Genomic DNA, 21703 nt, shown 5'->3' on the forward strand with positions numbered 1-21703 from the left:
TCAGGTAGCCAGCTCAAGGTTGACTCAGCCTTCCATCCTTCCGAGGTCGGTAAAATGAATACCCAGCTTGCTGGGGGGAAAGTGTAGAGTCTGGGGAAGACAATGGCAAACCACCCCATTAAAAAAAAGTCTGCCAAGAAAACACTGTGATGTGATGTCACCCCACGGGTCAGTAAAGACACGGGTCAGTGCTTGCACAGGGGACTACCTTTACCTTTTAAAACCTATTCCACAGGCAGGGCTAGCCAGACAAGCATAGATTAATGGAGGCCTCAATGTGTGGTGCTGGGAAGAAACTTTCTGGGGCATGTCAAACCTGAACTGGAGAGATGGGCTTCATTTGAACCAAATAGGAGACAGATGCACTTATAATCAAAATGGTAGCGGAGGAAAGCCAACAGGACCCGGAGAGCCAGAGGGATGGTGTTGTAAATTCTTTGGAAGACATTGGTGGGGGAGGGCTAGAACTTCCAGATGATAGCAGGGCAGTAAAGGAGGGCCAGGTGAGGAAACCTGAGGTCTGCTTAGAGAAGGAAACAAAGGATAGGTGTCTGGATGTCAATGCAATGCCAGAAGTCTTCGAGCCAAGATCAGGGAGACGGAATAGTTGGTGCTAAACAACAATACAGATATAGTGGGCATTTCAAGAAACCTGACAGAAAGGGATAAATCAATGGGACACTGTTATCCCTGGGTGTCAGCTCTATAGAAAGGACGGGGAGGGATGTTTTGGCATTGATGTAGGTTTGTATATTAAAGAGAGCATAGAGTCAAATTACCCTAAAGCAGGGGTGGGGAACCTCCATCCCGAGGGCCGTATATGGCCCTCAAGTTCACTTGGTGTGGCCCTCCAGGATTGCTGGGCCGAACCAAGCCATGTGGCAGCCTCCCTGCGGCCTGGCTGGCCAGCAAGGATCATGGGGCCCAGCCACACTGTGCAGCAGCCTCCCCAGGGCCAGGCAGGGATCACAGGGCCCAGATGTACTGTGTGGCAGCCTCCCTGGGACCTGGCTGACCGGCCAGAATTGCTGCAGGGCCTGGAAAAGATACTGTCACAGTTCAGTTTGTACTTGATTATTCCAGATGGTGTGGCCTAATATGCTAATATTAGAAGATGTGGTCTAATATGCTACTGAGTTCCTGCTGGGCCTATGCATTTGCCTAGGGCGGTGGACCTAGGGTTGCCAAGTCCAATTCAAGAAATATCTAGGGACTTTGGGGGTGGAGCCAGAAACAAGGGTGTGACAAGCATAATTGAACTCCAAGGGAGTTCTGGCCTTCACATTTAAAGGGATAGCACACCTTTTTAAATGTCTTCCTTCCATAGGAAATAATGAAGGATAGAGGCACCTTCTTTTGGGGCTCATAGAATTGGACCCCTTGGTCCAATCGTTTTGAAACTTGGGGGGGGGGTATTTTGGGGAGAGGCACTAGAAGCTATATTGAAAATTTGGTGCCTCTATTTAAAAAACCACCCCCTGAGCCCCCAATACATCCAGATCAATTCCCCGTTATATCCTATAAGAATCGATCTCCACATGGGGAATAATGAAGTGCCCAGCAGACATTTCCCTCCCCCCCCGCCCCTGTTTCTGGCGACTCTGAAGCGAGGGATTGGCATCTGTACTCACGAGTTGCTGCCAACTTCTTCAAAGTAGCACAGACACACCATCCCAAGAGGAAACCTTTCTAATCGGAGACTGAAGCCTTCGGAGGTGGGAAGTCACATGGTGGCTGTGGGGGTGGGGCTTCCCCCTGCTGGCCAGCTGACTGGGGGCGGGAAGGATCCTGGGAAAGTGGAAGAACCCCTGCTGGGACCTGAGGATTGGCAAGCCTAGGTGGGCTGTGTGTGTGTGTGCCAGATTAGGCTCTCCCCACATGACTTCAAATAGAAAAAACAATTATTTGCACTAATTTTGCTGGCCTGAATCATTCTCCCTTGGTGGAGCACTGTTTTTTAAGTGGATAATTTTTTATGGCCTGCGAATGATGTTATAAATATCCATAGGGCCCTTGGCAGAAAAAAGGTTCCCCACCCCTGCCCTAAAGACATTAAGGGAAGAAATTCTTCCATGGAATAACTATGGATGGAAATACTAGGCCCTAAGTGTTACTTAAAAGTGGGATTGTACTGCTGCCACTCCCATATCATATGAACATATGAAGCTGCCTTCTACTGAATCTGACCCTCGGTCCATCAAAGTCAGTATTGTCTACTTAGACTGGCAGCGGTTCTCCAGGGTCTCAAGCTGAGGTTTCTCACGCCTACTTGCCTGGACCCTTTTTAGTTGAAGATGCCAGGGATTGAATTATTATTGTTCATTTTACATCCTATCTTCATAGTCTATATAAAATATTATATTGATTGTAAGTTGTCATTTAAACTATCTGTCTGTCTAAATTGGATTACCTTTCTACATTTTAATATACATCTTAAGAGATAAGAATAAAAGGTCACACCGTTGGGTTGCCAAGTTCAATTAAAGAAAATTCTGGGGACTTTGGGGGTGGAGCCAGGAGACATTGGGGGTGGAGCCAAGAACAAGGATGTGACAAGCATAATTGAACTCCAAGGGAGTTCTTGCCATCACATTTAAAGAGACAGCACACCTTTTAAAATGCCTTTCTTCCATAGGAAATAATTAAGGATAGGGGCACCATATTTTGGGGTTCATAGAATTGGACCCTCTGGTCCAATCGTTTTGAAACTTGGGGGGTATTTTGGGGAGAGGCACTAGATGCTATACTAAAAATTTGGTGCCTCTACCTCAAAAAATAGCCCCCAATACCCACGGATCAATTTCCTATTATTCCCTATGGGAATCGTTCTCCGTAGGGAATAATAGAGTGCCTAGTAGACATTTCCCTCCCCCCCACGCTTTCTAAAGGGGGGGAGGGCCTCCAAACTAGGGAATCCCCTGCCCCCTCCCTCTCTCACACACACACTTACCAGATCTTCCTCCGGACAACTCTACTTCCTGTGAAAACGAAAGCAAAGAAAGGGAGGGGCCGTTCTCAGAAGCCCTTTCTGCTTCCTGCCCAGCCTTAAAGGGGCAGACATTTTGCAAACGGCTCAGGAGCTCTACAACATGAAGCCTAAAGGTATGTTCTCCCCCCCTCCACCCCCCACTCCCGCTTCCAGAGTTTTGAAGAGCGGGAGATGAGGCTGCGAACCCAGAAGTCTCCCGCGAGAGCGGGAGGTTTGGGAAGCCTATCACACCGGTATGTCTCAAGTGTCTAACCACTCATATAGTTTCTCCCAATGTTTCTGTGCTTCTTCCTTAGATTTCCCAGCCAACAACTGGGATAAATAGTCTGTTTCCGCCGTTTCCAAAATTTTTCCCATCAAGTTCGATCTCGTGGGAATCTCCTGAAGTTTCCATTTCTGTGCCAGAAGAATTCTAGCTGCTGTATTAATATGAACTATTAAAAAGGATTTTTTTCCCATTAAAAAAATCTAATTTTGCTGTCAACACCCTCTTTTGTGTCTGTAACCTTTTTTTTTCCCTAACAAAAGAGCTTTTGAATATTATTTTAAAGAGGTCTTTTGCTTCGGAAGCATAATGCCAAAGGTTTCCCTGGAGTCACGAAAAATTAGCGTCGCCTGTCCCCTATCTAATTAACACTTTGTACATCCCTTAACTCCTTATAATTTAGCATGGTGTGATAGGAATGTGCGGTTGATTGGAAAAATAACACCATCTAGGAATGGCTGAGAAGAAGGGGGAAAATGCCGCTTTCCTCTATACAAATAGATTGTACTAAAAATTTCTCATCCAATTGCATCTTTACAAAAAGGTTACGCAAGTATGAAAGGAACCAGGACCATGATGGTTGATCTAAAGATTTGAGTTCAAGAGGCTCTTTGAAGTCTGACATCCTGTGTGCTGTATGTTTTTAGAGAGCGATCTTTTAGTGTTCATCAGACATGCGGCTGTTAACCAGAGGTTATGGAGATAAACAAGCATCAGTACAAATGCATTCATATCCATAGTTTTACCTAAGGGTGGAATTCTAGCAGGAGCTCCTTTACATATTAGACCACACACTCGTGATGCATAAGAACATAAGAGAAGCCATGTTAGATCAGGCCAATGGCCCATCCAGTCCAACATTCTGTGTCACACAGCGGCCAAATATATGTACCGGTATGTGTATATATATATATATATATATATATATATATATATATATATATATATATATATACACACACATACACACACACACACACACACACACACACTGTGGCTAATAGCCACTGATGGACCTCTGCTCCATATTTTTATCTAACCCCCTCTTGAAGGTGGCCCTGCTTGTGGCCACCACCACCTCCTGTGGCAGTGAATTCCACATGTTAATCACCCTTTGGGTGAAGAAGTACTTCCTTTTATCCGTTTTAACCTGTCTGCTCAGCAATTTCATCGAATGCCCACGAGTTCTTGTATTGTGAGAAAGGAAGAAAAGTACTTCTTTCTCTACTTTCTCCATCCCATGCATTATCTTGTAAACCTCTATCATGTCACCCCTCAGTCGACGTTTCTCTTGGAGGATTGGCTACATCATGAGTGTGTGGCCTAATATGCAAAGGAGCTCCTGCTAGAATTCTACCCCTGGTTTTACCCAAGTAATTGGATTACACGCTATTGTTTAGATACTGTAATTGGCCACCTTCCAGATTACTAGCATTTCAGCCAAGTAAACCAGGGCCAGATTTAAAAATTGGCAGAATGGGGGCTTCTCTAGGGTTGCCAGCTCCAGGTTGGGAAATAGCTGTAGATCTAAGAGGTGAAACCTGCAGAGTTTGAGGAGGGAAGGGACTTTAAAGGGGTATAGCGGCCACCTTCCAAAGTGGCCATTTTTCCCCCAGGTGAACTGATTTCTGTCAACTGGAGATCAGTTGGAATATTGGGAGATCTCCTGCCATAGAGCACTGCCTCCAAATCCTAGCCTTCCCTCAAGGTCCATGTGCTCCACCATGGATCTTTACACCCAGGGCTTTTTTTTTTTTGGTAGCAGTAACTCCTTTGCATATTAGGCCACACACCCCTGATGTAGCCAATCCTCCAAGAGCTTCCAGTAGGCCCTATACAAAGAGCTCTGTAAGCTCCAGAAGGATTGGCTACATCAGGGAAGTGTGTCTCAGGGCTTTTTTTGAGCAGGAAAGCACAGGAACGCAATTCTGGCTGGCTTGGTGTCAGAAGGTGTGGCCTGATATGCAAAGGAGTTCCTGCCTGTCATGTGAGCCGCCCTGAGCCTGCTTCAGCGGGGAGGGCGGGATATAAATTAAAAATAATAATAATAATAATTATTATTATTATTATTATTATTTTCTACAAAAAAGCCCTGTGTGAAACACTGGTGGTGTCAGGGGTGTGGCCTAACATGCAAAGGAGTTCCTGCTACAATCTATCTCCCATTTCATGCTGGGAGAGGTGCTAGGGAGGAATTCTTTTTCATTTTTCTGGAGCCAACAGGGCTTAAAGAAATGCAAAAGAGTCACCCATTATTTCAGGGGTGAAAGAAAGCTGGTACAGGCTGATAGTTCCCATCTGCTTGGCATACAGAGGTCCCAGATTCAGTCCTTGGCACTTCCAGTTTAAAAAGTCAGGCAGCAGGTGATGGGCAAGACCTCCTTCTGATTCCCTGGAGAGCTGCTACTGGGGCTGCCAGGACCTCTCACCTGTCTTTTGGGGTGAAGGAGGAGGGGGACCTCCTGATGGCACCTGGGTTTTTTGGCCACTGTGTGACACAGAGTGTTAGACTGGATGGGCCACTGGACTGATCCAACATGGCTTCTCTTATGTCTGGGGCAAGTGGTGCTCTGTATTCCTGGTGCTTGGGGTAGGGGGGCACAGTGGGAGGGCTTCTAGTGCCCTGGCCCCACTGATGGACCTCCTGATGGCACCTGGGTTTTTTGGCCACTGTGTGACACAAAGTGTTAGACTGGATGGGCCACTGGACTGATCCAACATGGCTTCTCTTATGTTCTGAAGAAGAAGAAGAAATTGTATTTATACCCCACCCTTCACTACCTGAAGGAGTTTCAAAGTGGCTTACAATTTCCTTTACCTCCCCCCCCCCCACAACAGACACTCTGTGAGGTAGGTGGAGCTGAGAGAGCTCTAACAGAAACTGCTCTTGGGAGGAGAAGCTCTGTGAGAACTTGTGATTGACTCCGTTTGAAATTTTTTATTTGTTTTCAGAAAATTAGAGGGAACGGGTAAGAGGGGAATAGAGAATAAAGTTACAACTGTCAATACTGTAATAATCTAATCTGCATGTAATATGTTTTCTTGAGGTACAAATATTGTCACATATTTTTATCTCTTTACATTAAATCATCAACATCTATATAATATGTTTTAGTGATTGTAAGTTTTCTTATAAAATTTGTAAATTTGTCTATTTGAGCTTACATTTCCAATGTAAATGATATTATAATCCCAAATACAGGAGAAAGGAGATAAAAATCACACCAAAGAATGTTAGAAGTCTTAGCATCTAGCCAAAAATATAATTTCACTCAATATCTTTTTGCTTCTTTCTTAGATTTCCCAGCCATCAGCTGGGATAAAAAATCCACCTCAGCCATTTCCAGAATTTTCCCCACCAAGTCCAATCTCGTGGGCATCTCCTGAAGCTTCCATCTCTGTGCCAAAAGAATTTTAGCTGCTGTATTAATATGTCCCAACAAATGTCTCATCTCTTTGGAATAGTCACCAGGATACATATTCAATAAAAATAATTCTAGTGTAAATTGAATCTGTCTTCAGAATTTTCTGTAATAGTTCGTGGACCATCATCCAATAGTCTTTCACCACCTCACAGGTACATTTCCAACATTTGTTAGACATGTTAGTATACATCTTACACAATTTCTGCGGAGTTATGTACCATCTATAGAACATCTTATACAAATTTTCTTTAAAGGTTACTGACATAGTTAATTTATTATTAAGAACATAAGAGAAGCCATGTTGGATCAGGCCAATGGCCCATCCAGTCCAACACTCTGTGTCACACAGTGGCCAAATACACACACACACACACACACACACACACACACACACACACTGTGGCTAATAGCTACTGATGGACATCTGCTCCATAGTTTTATCTAACCCCCTATTGAAGCTGGCTATGCTTGTAGCCGCCACCACCTCCTGTGGCAGTGAATTCCACATGTTAATCACCCTTTGGGTGAAGTACTTCCTTCTATCCGTTTTAACCTGACTGCTCAGCAATTTCATTGAATGCCCACGAGTTCTTGTATTGTGAGAAAGGGAGAAAAGTACTTCTTTCTCTACTTTCTCCATCCCATGCATAATCTTGTAAACCTCTATCATGTCACCCTGCAGTCAACCTTTCTCCAAGCTAAAGAGCCCCAAGCGTTTTAACCTTTCTTCATAGGGGAAGTGTTCCAAATCTTTAATCATTCTAGTTGCCCTTTTCTGGACTTTTCCCAATGCTATAATATCCTTTTTGAGGTGTGGTGACCAGAATTGTACACAGTATTCCAAATGAGACCGCACCATCGATTTACACAGGGGCATTATGATACTGGCTGATTTGTTTTCAATTCCCTTCCTAATAATTCCCAGCATGGCGTTGGCCTTTTTTATTGCAACCGCACACTGTCTTGACATTTTCAGTGAGTTATCTACCATGACGCCAAGATCTCTCTCTTGGTCATTTTCTGCCAGTTCATACCCCATCAACTTGTATTTGTAACCCTGAACAATTTAGTGTCATCTGCATACTTGGCCACTTCACTGCTTACTCCCAACTCCAAATCATTTATAAACAAGTTGAAGAGAATGGGACCCAGTACTGAGCCCTGCAGCACCCCACTGCTTACCGTCCTCCACTGCAAAGACTGCTCATTTATACTCACTCTCTGCTTCCTATTAATTAGCCAATTTTTCATCCACAAGAGGACCTGTCCTTTTACTCCATGACTCTCGAGCTTACTAAGGAGCCTTTGATGAGGAACTTTATCAAAAGCTTTCTGGAAGTCAAGGTAAACAACATCTATTGGGTCTCCTTTGTCCACATGTTTGTTCCCCCCCCTCAAAGAAATGTAACAGGTTAGTGAGGCAAGATCTTTCCTTACAGAACCCATGCTGAGTCTTCCTCAATAACTCCTGTTCATCAATGTGCCTACTCATTCTGTCCTTGATAATGGTTTCTACCAACTTTCCCGGTATTGAAGTCAGACTGACTGGCCTGTAATTTCCCAGATCTCCTCTGAAACCCTTTTTAAAGATGGGGGTGACATTTGCTACCCTCCGGTCCTCAGGAACGGAGGCTGATTTCAATGAAAGATTACATATTTTTGTCAGGAGATCCACAAGTTCAACTTTGAGTTCTTTCAGAACTCTTGGATGTATGCCCTCTGGACCTGGTGACTTATTAGATTTTAATTTGTCTATCAGTTGTAGGACCTCCTCTCTTGTTACCTCAATCTGACTCAGGTCCTTCAACACCCCTTCCAAAATAAGTGGTTCTGGAGTGGGCAAACACTTCTCGTCTTCCACAGTGAAGACGGAGGAAAAAATGCATTCAGCTTCTCAGCCATTTCTCTATCCTCCTTCAGTAATCCTTTGACCCCTTGGTCATTCAAGGGCCCTACTGCCTCCCTGGCTGGTTTCCTGCTTCTAATATACTTGAAGAAATTTTTATTGTTGGTCTTTATGTTTTTTGCAATATGCTCCTCATAGTCCCTTTTTGCCTGCCTGATCACAGTCTTGCATTTGATTTGCCACAGCCTGTGTTCCCTTTTATTAATCTCACTTGGACTAGCTTTCCATTGCTTAAAGGAGTCCTTACCTTTTACAGCTTCCATTACTTTGTTTGTTAACCATGCAGGCCTTTTCTTATACCTGTTTGTGCCTTTCCTAACTTGTGGTATATATTTTATCTGAGCTTCTAGGATTGTAGTTTTAAATAGCCACCAAGCTTCCCCAAAGGTTTTGACTGTATTTACCTCTCCTTTCAGTTTCTTCTTCACATGCCTCCTCAACTCAGAGAATTTACCCCTTTTAAAGTTAAACGGGGTTGTGCTGGTCTTTTGTGGCAACTCTCTATTTATACAAATGGTGAAATCAATAACGTTATGGTCACTGCTCCAAAGCGGTGCGATCACTTTTACATCTCTCACCAAGTCTTGGGCATTATTTAGGACCAAATCCAGGATCGCCCCACCCCTGGTAGGTTCTGAGACCATCTGCTCCATAGCACAGTCATTGAGAGCATCTAGAAACTCAATCTCTTTCTCTTTTTTATTGAATTGCCATAACGTCTCCCATTCTTCTAACATAATATTACGTCCCAGATTTTTCACCCATTGGACCATACAATCTTTTACAATCTCGCATCTTCATCTGTAACAAGTATGAATATAACTTGGAAATTAGTTTTTCTTGAGGACCTAAAAATATTTTATCAAATGGATATTGTTCTCTATTAAAGTCTGTTGTCTTGTCTTTGGCATATCTGGATTCAACTTGTGTTCTCAACCACCAACTCATTTTAATGTCCATATTTTCTAACTCTTCCCTGGTTTTCAGTTGGTTATCATTTTTCTACAGTTCTTCATATCTATAACTCTGGTTAGGTTTCATAAGGTTTGGAGGTGTAGATGTTTTCCACACCCACCTTGGAATTTTCTGGCAGATTCTTGGCTTTAGCCATAACCATGTGTGATAGAGAGATTTCCGGAACCAATGATTCTTGAAGTAAGAGTGCCCTTCTAATCTTTGATACCATAAATACGCATGCCAACCTAGATTGAGATCATGACCCTCCAACAACAGCTGTCTCCTGTCATTCAATAACGCTCAGTCTCTTACCCAAGAAAGCACTGAAGCTCTGTAGTACAATTGCCAATCTGGGAGGCCCAAGCCTGCGCTCAATTTAGAGTCTTGCAATGTCTTTAACTTAATTCTTGGTTTTTTACCTCACCAAATGTAATCAGAGACCATCTTATTCAGTTCTTGAAAAAACACACTTGTTAAGAGCACTGGAATAGTTTGAAATAGTCTTGGCAAAATGTTCATTTTTACTGAGGCTATTCTTCCCATTAAGGATAAATTCAAATCTTCCATTTTCCCAAGTTTTTTAAAATTTCTTTAAACAGTATCATAGTTATCTACCTTTAAGCTGCTGCACTTATTTGTGATGTATACACCTAAGTATTTAATTCTTTTCTCATAAGAGAATCCTGATTTCTGTTGGAGAAGTTGAATTTGAGAACTTGTGATTGACTCAAGGTCACATCAGCAGGTGCAAGTAGAGGAGTGGGGAATCAAACCCGGTTCTCCCAGATAAGAGTCCGCACACTTAACCACTACACCAAACTGGTTCTCATTAATGTCCCTGATACCTATTGACACCACTGCCGAGATGAGATCTGGCAGCTGATGTCTGGATCAACCAGTCTTCTGTGCAAAGAATGAAGGGCTGAATTAGACCTGAAGGAATGTGGGAGGGAGGCTTCATGAATGAATGGAAGCTTCCTGAATTACTGCTGTCAAGTTATATGTAGTAGACAAAATACAGTTATTTTTCTGCAAGTGGTGGGAAAAGTAGAGCATCTGCAGTCCCTTGCCCATTTGTGAAATACAATGATCTTCACCCTCCTGGGAATCCTTGATTTCATTTGCCCTTCAAAAGGACACAGTATTCAATTTCCCTTCCTTCCATTTTAACCATCCAGACTTATGACTTTCTTGCCCCTCCCTCCTTTGGGTTTCATATATTTGCTAATAAGGTATTCCCACTTTTTTAAAAAAGCTTTGATCCTCAATGTTCTAGCCATGGATTAGGATGTGCCTTCTCTTTAAAAACAATAATAATAATTGAGGCTTTGGTGTGTAGAGGTTCAATTAAATGGCATCCAGGAGATGTGGGGAGGAAATCCTGCCAAATCCAGATGTAACAACAAAGAGATGTCTATTAATTGGGAAACACCTGCCTCTTGGGTGGAAAGGAAATACGGCAGGATAGAAAATGGATTCGCTGGGCAACAGACTCAAGATGCCGCTTGCAGTCGATATAAATGCATCCCTTTTTCTTCCGTAAAAGGAAAAGATGGGTATCAGACAGATGCCCGCCCGCCTGCCTGCCACAGTAAGACATGCCGCCTATTGAAGGAGATACGCCACTTGTCAAATCACATCACTCATGCACTAAACCCAACTTGACAGCTCCTGAATCGAATACATCGGCTATTGAATTAAACTCGTCTCTGAGGAAATCATATCGGGATTAAGTCTAATATAGAGGGATATACAAATTGCTGTACGAATCTTCATGTTGGATAAAATAAGGGGGTGTCAAAGAGCATTAGTCAGGATTATGGAAAACTTGTGGGATGCCCATTTTTATGACAAGCAGGCAATGAGCAGTGGTGTGCATTGGGGGAGGGAGGGGGTGCTTCATATTGTAGGGATACTGGTGAAAGGGAGCTAAGAGCATAATAATGTAAGAGAGGCCATGTTGGATCAGGGCAATGGCCCATCCATTCCAATGCTCTGTGTCACACAGTGGCCAAAACCCAGGTACCATCAGGAGGTCTACCATAAGAACATAAGAGAAACTGTGTTGGATCAGGCCTTTGAACCTTCCTATCCAACGCTCTGTATCACACAGTGGTCAAAACTCAGGTACCATCAGGTCCGCTATAAGAACATGAGAAGCCATGTTGGATCAGGCCATTGGCCCTTCCAGTCCAACACTCTGTGTCACAAATTGGCCAAAACCCAGATACCATCAGGAGGTCTACCATAAGAACATAAGAGAAGCTATGTTGGATCAGACCATTGACTCTTCCTGTCCAACGCTCTGTGTCACACAGTGGCCAAAACTCAGGTAACACCAGAAGGTCTACCATAAGAACATAAGAGAAGCTGTGTTGGATCAGGCCATTGGTCCTTCCTATCCAACGCTCTGTATCACACAGTGGTCAAAACTCAGGTGCCATCAGGTCCACCATAAGAACATAAGAGAAACCATGTTGGATCAGTCCTTTGGCCCTTCCACTCCAATACTCTGTGTCGCGCAGTGGCTAAAACTCACATGCCATCAGAAGGTACACCATAAGAACGTAACAGAAGCCATGTTGGAGCAGGCCATTGGCCCTTTCAGTAAGCTCTGTGTTTCACAGTGGCCAAACCCCAGATGCCATCAGGAGGTTCACCAGCAGGCAAGAACTCCAGAAGCCTTTGCACTGTTGCCCCTTAAGCACCAAAAGTACAGAGCATCACTGCCCCAGAGTTCCTGTATGTGCCATTGTGTGCCTTGTTCAGCTTTATTCAAGGAACTGGGGACATTTTTGTGAGAAAGACAAACATTGAAGATCACAGAAAAACTAGATACAAGTCCAGTAGCACCTTAGAGACCAACAAGTTTTTGGGGTATAAGCTTTCAAAAGTTAAATTCCCCTTTGTCAGACACCTGATATGATGAAGGGTGCTTTAACTCTTAAAAGGTTTTACCGTGAAAAATCTCGTTGGTCTCTTAAGGTGCTACTTGGCTTGACTTGAGGTTGTACGGCACACCTACAGGACTACCCTCTGAAATAGTAAATGATTTAAAAGCTCTACATTAATAAAATACTCTAAAGTTGTCCTGTAATGCAATGCTGTACTTTCCTGTAGGAACAGATTCATAGAAATCCATTTATAGAAAGTAAAGTAAAAGTGTGTATTGAATGTAGGGTTGCCAGTTCCCAGGTGGGGGCAGGGGATCCCCCGGTTTGGAGGCCCTCCCCCCACTTCAGGGTCGTCAGAAAGCGGGGGGAGGGGAGGGAAATGTCTGCAGGGAACTCTATTATTCCCTATGGAGATTTATTCCCATAGAAAATCATGGAGAATTGATCCACGGGTATCTGGGGCTCTGGAGGGGCTATTTTTTGAGGTAGAGGCACCAAATTTTTAGTACAGCATCTAGTGCCTCTCCCCAAAATATCCCCCAAGTTTCAAAACGATTGGACCAGGGGGTCCAATTCTATGAGCCCCAAAAGAAGGTGCCCCTATCCTTCATTATTTCCTATGGAAGGAAGGCATTGAAAAGGTGTGCCGTCCCTTTAAATATGATGGCCAGAACTCCTTTTGGAGTTCAATTATGCTTGTCACAGCCTTGATCTTGGCTCCACCCCTAATGTCTCCTGGCTCCACCCCCAAAGTCCCTAGATATTTCTTAAATTGGACTTGGCAACCCTAATTGAATGACTTCACTTAAAGGGGGCTAAATTACCCTCACCCCTAATAAGCCCACAGTCTAGAGCAGGGGTGTCGAACTCATTTGTTATGAGGGCCGGATTTGACATAAATGAGACCTTGTTGGGCCAGACCATGTTGGGTTGGGCCAGGCCATGAAGAGTCAGGTCATGTGTGTACCTATTTAAGATTAGGTAGCAGAGATATAAACTTTATATAAAGCACACAAACACAATTAAATATTTTTTTAAAAAAAACCCGTTAAAACATGCTTAAAACATTAGCACTCATTGGTCTTAAAGGTGCTTTCTTTGTATTTCTCCCAGGGGACCCAGGGAACTGGGCAAAGGAAGCTCTGGCTCGTTCCTTCCTTCCCCAGGGGACTGGTGGGGGAAGAGCCTCAGCCAACAGAAGGAAAAGAGGCTTGGCTCAGTAGCTCTTCTGTGTGATTGAGAAAACCTGGAAAAACAAACTCTGCCTTCCCCCCCCCAAGGGAGGAGCCTCAGCCAATGGAGAAAACAGAGGTTTTGCTCTGTAGCTCCTGTGCGATTGAGCAAGCCTTGCAAAGCAAGCTGTGATGCAGAAGGAAGCAAGAGATAGGAAGAAGGAAGCAGATGATAGCCAGTTGCTCGGGAGCCTGATAGGAGCCCTCCGGGGGCCTGATTCGGCCTCGTGCCATGAGTCTGACGCCCCTGGTCTAGAGGGAGAGAGCATATATTGACACCTATATTAAATTCTGCAGTCCATTTAGTTCTTTAATTATGGGAAGGAGCACTGGGAATGAAGCCAGCCCCTATCTGCACAACTCCATCTCTTCATCTGCATATTCCTGCAAAAATAGGAAACAAATATAGGAAACAAAATCTGGGAATTTTACAAGCATGACAAACAGAGAAAGTTGGGAACTGGCTGACTGTTACAGAAACATAAGTTGGGAAGCCACCAGGAATTGTGGGGAGGATAAACAACTGGGGAATTATTTCCACCCAGGGTGCAATTGAGAAAGACTGCTGAAATAGGGGGTAATCGAAGAATTTCCTGCTCACATAGTCCTGAACCTCAGCATTCTAGTTTCTTGGTCTGCTGTAGAACAGCTAAATTCAAGTCCAATAGCACCTTAGCAACCAGCAAGATTTTTGGGGTATGAGCTTTCACAAGCCAGATACCCCCCAAATACCTAAGCTCACCAATCCCCAGGTCCCAGCCTCCATAGCCATCATGTGCCTTTCCACCTCGGAAGGCATAGAAGACTCAGGGAGGGCTTGGTTTTTGAAAAATGTGTGTGCCTTTAAAACATTGGAGCTAGGTTGAATGGGAGTGGGGTGAGGCTGCAGAACAACGTGGCTGCTGAGAGGAAGAAGAAGGGCCCTCTCCCTGTTTGTCTCACAGCCCCTCCAGAACTCATTTGCACAGTAAAATATAGAGAACCTCTGGTTTTCCTGTGTTAGTCTGAAGAACTTGGTTGAGTGTACAGCATTCAAGAACTTGGTTGAGTGAGTAAATTGCCCCAGTGAAACCACAGTGTGTACTTCCAAACTGTATTTATTTTGACTGCTTTGATTGTGTGTGTGTTTGTGTGTGTGTGTGTGTGTGTGTGTGTGTGAGAGAGAGAGAGAGAGCTGCTGGAAAATGAGGGAATATAGACTGTATTCAGGGGAACTGCACTGCTGTTTTTATTTATTTATTTTAGGGAATGGGAAAGTCTCCTGGGATCACCCCCAAAGTCTCCAGGTATTTTCTGAGTTACACTTGGCAACCCTACAAATACCAGATACCTGATGAAGGGAGTTTAGACTCTTAAAAGCTCAGACTCTGAAAATCTTGCTTGTCTCTAAGGTGCAGCTGGACTTCAGTTTAGCTGCTCAGCATTCTAGTGTCCCTTATCTATAGATCTTGACCACTGATGTTCAGAGTACATGAGTAGGGAAAGATCCATTTTGTCCTGAGTGCACCACTACAGGAAAGATTATGTCCTAGACAGGACTCTATTTCTAGCAGGAGCTCCTCTGCATATTAGGCCATGCCCCCCCTGATGTAGCCAATCCTCCAAGAGCTTAGAAGGTTCTTAGTACAGGGCCTATTGTAAGTCCCAGGAGGATTGGCTACATCAGGGGGCGTGGCCTAATATGCAGAGGAGCTTCTGCTAGAATTCCATCCCTGCCAATGCCCCTCCTCTCTCTAAACCCTGCACTCCCTGGACACCACCTACAGAATCTCTAAGAATTTCTCGACCTGGAGTTGGCCACTCTACCCATAACGATTTCAGGGAGAAGCAGGCAGGCCTGTGACCAGGGTTGGAATTCTAGCAGGCACTCCTTTGCATATTAGGCCACACACCCCTGATGTAGCCAATCCTCCAAGAGCTTACAATAAGCCCTATACTAAGAGCCCTGTAAGCTCTTGGAGGACTGGCTACTTCAGGGGAGTGTGGCCTAATATGCAAAGGAGCTCTTGCTAGAATTCCACCCCTGCCTGCGACATCTGGATTCTGACTCTTGTGCCCGACATCCTGACTCTTGAATTTCGAGGCGAACGTTACACGGGTGCCTGACAAGGTGATCAGGGGATGTGACATGTTGCATGCTCGGGTGAGCTGACACCCACGGCGCCAGTAATTTAGCAGCTGCAGGCTCTGGCAGGGGTTCCTTTCCAGCTGCCTCCGACTGACAGGACGGAACGTGTTTCCTTCCAGCCGCTGTCCTGCCAAAAGGGCAAAAGGCCCAGATGACGCATCTATCGCATTGCCACAGCTCGCTGAGTGGGGCGGCGGGGGTGGCAGGGACCCTGCTGCTGCTCCAAATGTGACTCAGGCTTATTTAATCCCCTCTTTACAAGTGTTCTGGGCTGAAATTGCATGTAAGAACATAAAAAACGGATTCCCTGGACTGTGCCAGAAGTTCAACAAGTGCCACAGAGCCTGCCTCTGAGATCTCAGAAGCCAGTCAGGGGCAGTTAGGGTTGCCAAGTCCAATTCAAGAAATATCTGGGGACTTTGGGGGTGGAGCCAGGAGACTTTGGGGGAGGAGCCAGGAGACTTTGGGGGGGTGGAGCCAGGAGAATGGGCGTGACGAGCATAGTTGAACTCCAAAGGGAGTTCTGGTCATCACATTTAGAGGGACTGCACACCTTTTAAATGCCTTCCCTTTATTGGAAATAATGAAGGATAGGGGCACCTTTTTGGGGGACTCATAGAATTGGACCCCCTGGCCCAATCCTTTTGAAACTTAGAAGGTATTTTGGGGAGAGGCACTGGACACTATGCTGAAAATGTGGTGCCGCTACCTCAAAAGACAGCCTCCCCAGAGCCCCAGATACCCACAGATCAATTCTCCATTATACCTTATGGGAATCGGTTTTCATAAGGTATAGCGGGGTGCCCAAGAGACATTCCCCCCCCCCCGCTTTCTGATGACCCTGAAGCAGGGGGAGGGCCTCCAAACCGGGGGATCCCCTGCCCCCACCTGGGGATTGGCAACCCTAGGGACAGTGTTCCCTCTAAGCTGAGTTACCATGAGCTAGCTCACAGGTGTTTAGCCTCCAGCTCACACATTTTTGTCTTCGCTCAGGAAGGATGACCCCAGAGCACGCTAATTTATGCAGGAGCTCACAACTTTAATGCTAGTAGCTCATAACTTTAATACCAATAGCCAGGGGTCGTTTGGCAGAAAAATAGGTGGTGGAGCTCATCCAGGGATTGTTATGCAGCTGCACCTACTATTCCATGGACAAGGAGGTGGAACTCTCAGAAGGAGGAGGCGAAACTCTCAGAAAGGTTCTGGAGCTGCACTCCTGTGAACTCCCACTGAATCCGAGGCCTGCCAATAGCTCACAAAGTAGAATTTTTGCTCACAAGACTCTGCAGCTTAGATGGAACATTGGTCCGGGGGGGGGGGCAGGGAATGACATCACCTTTGTCCCTACTGAAGAGCCAGAGCAATTCAAGTTCTTTCCCTCCTTGCTCCTACAGGTTCCTTAAGCACGGAGCACAATCTGCACATGCCCAGTAAGTGAAAGTTCCCAAATTCCCTTCAATAACAAGGACTCTCCATGGGATTGGATAAGTGTTTGTTGTAAGGATCTGAATACACTGACATTGACTTGTTGCCAAGTAGTGTCGAAAGTGATACACAATGGCACAGGTTCGGATTGTATACCCTTGCAGTGATCGTTAAAAGCGCGCCTGAATTTAAGGCACGAAGACAGTTCAAATTTAGTGGGTACAGGTCATTCACACACAATCACTATATAGCTTTCGCTTAAACGTCCAAGGGAGCGAGAAATGACCTTGGTACCAAGATATCTCCCTTCTCCTAGGAGGCTGTTATGTATGAGAGCCAATGTTGTTATCAATGGTGTTCCTGCCTGGCTCATTGGAGCCTGAAGGACTGAGCTTGGGGACTTGGGAACAATGGGCAGTAGCAGGCCTCGGATTAAATGGGAACTAGGCCCAGGTCCCAGTGGGAGTTCTTCCACTTTCCCAGGCTCCTTCCTGTCCCCAGTCAGCTGGCCGATGGGGGGAAGCCCCGCCCCCAGAGGACCATGTGCCTTTCCACCTCTGGAGGCTTCAGTCTCCGATTGAAAGGCTTCCTCTTGGGATGGTGTGTCTGTGTTACTTTGAAGAAATTTGCAGCAACTTATGAGTAGAGAGGCCAATCCCTCGCTTCAGAGTCGCCAGAAACAGGTGGTGGGGGGGGGACGTCTGCTGAGCACGTCATTATTCTCTATGTGGAGATCGATTCTCATAGGGTATAATGTGGAATTGATCTGGAGGTTTGGGGGGCTCTGGGGGAGCTGTTTTTTGAAGTAGAGGGACCAAATTTTCAGTATAGTATCTAGTGCCTCTTCCCAACATACCCCCCAAGTTTCAAAATGATTGGACCAGGGGGTCCAATTCTATGAGCTCCAAAAGAAGGTGCCCCTATCCTTCATTTTTTCCTATGGAAGGAAGACATTTTAAAAGGTGTGCTGTCCCTTTAAATGTGATGGCCAGAACTCCCTTGGAGTTCAATTATGCTTGTCACACCCTTGTTCCTGGCTCTGCCCCCAATATCTCCTGGCTCCACCTCCAAAGTTCCCAGATATTTCTTGAATTGGACTTGGCAACCCTAGTGGGAGCTCACAGGAGCGCAGCTCCTGAACCTTTCTGAGAGCTCCACCTCCTTGTCCATTGAATAGTATTGCAGCAGCATAACAATCCCTGGATGAGCTCCACCACCTATTTTTCTACAAAATGACCCCCGGGCAGTAGGATAGAAATCCAGACTGCCCTGCTCCAATTACAGCCCCCCTGATGGTTTGAATGAGCCAATAACGTGCTAGTGCAGGAACCCAGTGTTGTATATAGCTGGCCCAAAGGACCCTGTTCTTCAGTCTTGTTAGTGCAGTCACCTACCAAGCTGTACTCAATAAAGAGCTTGTTATCACTTCCACCTCGCCTCTTCGATGCCTAAGAACCCACTATATTATAGAGGCCAAGCGGGTTAACTTCTGGTCATGCAGCAGACTAAGCATTGTTACTCACATGTTCCACATTCTACATCAAAAGGGAGAGAAGAAACACAACAACAGAGATAACAAGAAGGGGACTTGACGGTAAGGGGTCACTGAACCCTTGCAAGATGCTTCAAGAGCATTTTTAAGCCCTGTTAAGCACCTACAGGTTGTTATCCATATGATTAAGGATGTCTGCAAAACACCTGGAAACAAGGCGGACTCAGAGCTGGCCCTGCCATCAGGCAAACTTTCCAGAATTAACATTGCCGATTCAAACCACGGAACTGCCAGGAATTATTTTCCTAGAAATTGGCAGTGACAATGATATCTTGAAATCCTTCACGTTGAAAAAAAAGAATTTTTTCCTGTTCTGAATAGTGGGATAACGTTTCCCCCCCCCCCCCCGATCCTGTGTTGATTGGAGAAGCAGAAGCGTCACCTCAGATTCCCGGATGGTCTGGCAATGCGCATGTCTGCTGGGGCTTTCTTTAAAAAAAAATGGTGAGAGGCAGTATCGCGCGTGAGCTGTCCAAACAACAAAAAGCCGATCGTGTACCGCTGTTTTGAAAAAGGGCCGGACTTTATGTACTGTCAAATTAATGCGCCATTCATGCGTAGCGAGCCTGGATGAGCCCGGGTGATGATCGATTGCCAGATGTGGCTGTCTGAACGAACACATTTAATCCGTCAGCCAGACGGAGCTGTGTCGTCACTAATGGTACATGTGACCGCGCCCCAGGTGAGGTCTATACTTCTGTTGATACAGCTCAAAATTGCATTTGCCTTTTTAGCCACCGCATCACACTGTTGGCTCATGTTCAGTGTATGATCCACTAAGACTCCGAGATTCTTTTCGCACATACTACTGCTAAGACAAGTCTCTTCCATCCTATAACCATGCATTGGATTTTTTCTACCTAAATGCAGAACTTTACATTTATTCCTGTTAAAATTCATTTTATTGATTTTAGCCTAGTTTTCCAGCCTCCAGTCTCCAGTCCCGGTGTCAGTATTCTTTCATGGGTGACGCATTTCCTGTGGTGTGGGTAATCACTGGCAGGCCTAGCAAACAATTTTGTATTGAAAGGATATGTCTCTTAGCATTTTCGTCTAGGGAGGGCTGGAACTTGAAAGTTGGAATCTAATGCACAATTCTGTTTAATATAGCTATAATACCGGGAGGGGCGTGCGTGGTGGGTAGACACTCATTAAGCTTTCCTGAATTCTATCGCTTTTGCCACACGAAAGCAATAAATATAACAAAAGAATGCTTGAAAAAGTTCTCCTTGGCACTGAACCAAAGTGGTTATGAGCGAATCCAGAGCCCGTCTGCGAGTGGTGAGAAGGTGCCACTTTTTCCAAATTGCTTCTGAGATTAAAAACCTATTAAGTGGGAGAGAACGGAAACAAAATATACATTCATGGTTGCGTAAAAAAATTAATTAAAGAACAGCATTCAGGTTACCGGGTTCCTTCTGGCGACTGACGGGGGTGGGGGGGTGGGGCAAGGCGAACTTACTGAATGAGGAAGGCCCAGACCACATCGCCCAAGAAGTGACATCATCGCTTTGTGACATCACTGGGACACTCTGGTATATTTAAGATTTTCCTGCTTCCATTCAGCTTTGTGTTGAATCTTATTATAATTAGCACGGCTTAATTCTAGGATAAGAGGTTTTGAAGAGAGTAAAGACACTTCAGGAAGCATTAAGAATGGAAACGAAAGAAGACACTGCAGAGGTGGAATTCTAGCAGGAGCTCCTTTGAATACTAGGCCACACCCCCTGATGTAGCTAATCCTCCGAGAGCTTACAAGGCTCTTTTTTGTAAGCTCTTGGAGGATTGGATACACCAGGGGCGTGTGGCCTAATATGCAAAGGTGCTCCTGTTAGAATTCCACCCCTGAGAGGCTGATAACCTTGGAGGAAACAGGAATACCCCAGATACTCCTGAGGAAGTCTTTGGACATGACGAAATGAGCTTTATACTTGGGTGCTCATTGTGGATGGACCATGTTGTAGAGTTGCACCTCTTTAAAATGCACACAGTAGATTTACATGACTCTTAAAAGTTTTATTAAACACTGTTATCCTGTACATCACAGTTTTTTTTTTTTTATTGGCGCTCTGGTATTTGGGCAAAAACTTTATGGTAAAAATGGCTTCTACTATAGAAACTACTATAGGGTTTTTGCCCAAATACCACAGTGTTACCCAGATGTTACTGGTGTGATGATGTCACTTCCCATGCAATTCTGGCAAAGTAGCCTGGGCCTTCTTCTCCCCACCCCCAGCCCCCTCCCATCAAACAGCTGGTAAATCAGAAGAAGATCTCAGATTTAACCCCGCTCTTCTCTCTGAATCAGAGTCTCAGAGCGGCTTACAATCTCCTTTATCTTCTCCCCCCACAACAGACACCCTGTGAGGTAGGTGGGGCTGAGAGAGTTCTCCCATAAGCTGCCCTTTCAAGGACAACTCCTATGAGAGCTATGGCTGACCAAAGCCCATTCCAGCAGGTGCGAGTGGAGGAGTGGGGAATCAAACCCGGTTCTCCCAGATAAGAGAGCTATGGCTGACCAAAGCCCATTCCAGCAGGTGCGAGTGGAGGAGTGGGGAATCAAACCCGGTTCTCCCAGGTAAGAATCCTCGCACTTAACCACTACACCAAACTGGCAGATTTCAAGATCTCCTGTTCCAATTATAAACAGTCTGTCTGGATTTCCTTCCTCAGAGCACATTCATAAAAATGCATCGCCATCTTCAGAAATTCACACAAATTGCACCCAGTTTGCTCTTTTCAGTGTGAAGAATGTTCCCCGCCTTCCGTTTACTGGATCTAATTCCAGGTCTATGCCACTGCCATGGTTGGAATCTGAAACTACAGTCCTGCTCAAGTAAATCCAGGACTTTTTTTTGTAGCAGGAACTCCTTTGCATATTAGGCCACGCCCCTGATGTAGCCAGTCCTCCAAGAGCTTACAGGGCTCTT

Source organism: Heteronotia binoei, chromosome 21, assembly GCF_032191835.1.
Source record: "Heteronotia binoei isolate CCM8104 ecotype False Entrance Well chromosome 21, APGP_CSIRO_Hbin_v1, whole genome shotgun sequence".
In the NCBI taxonomy this organism is placed as follows: Eukaryota; Metazoa; Chordata; class Lepidosauria; order Squamata; family Gekkonidae; genus Heteronotia; species Heteronotia binoei.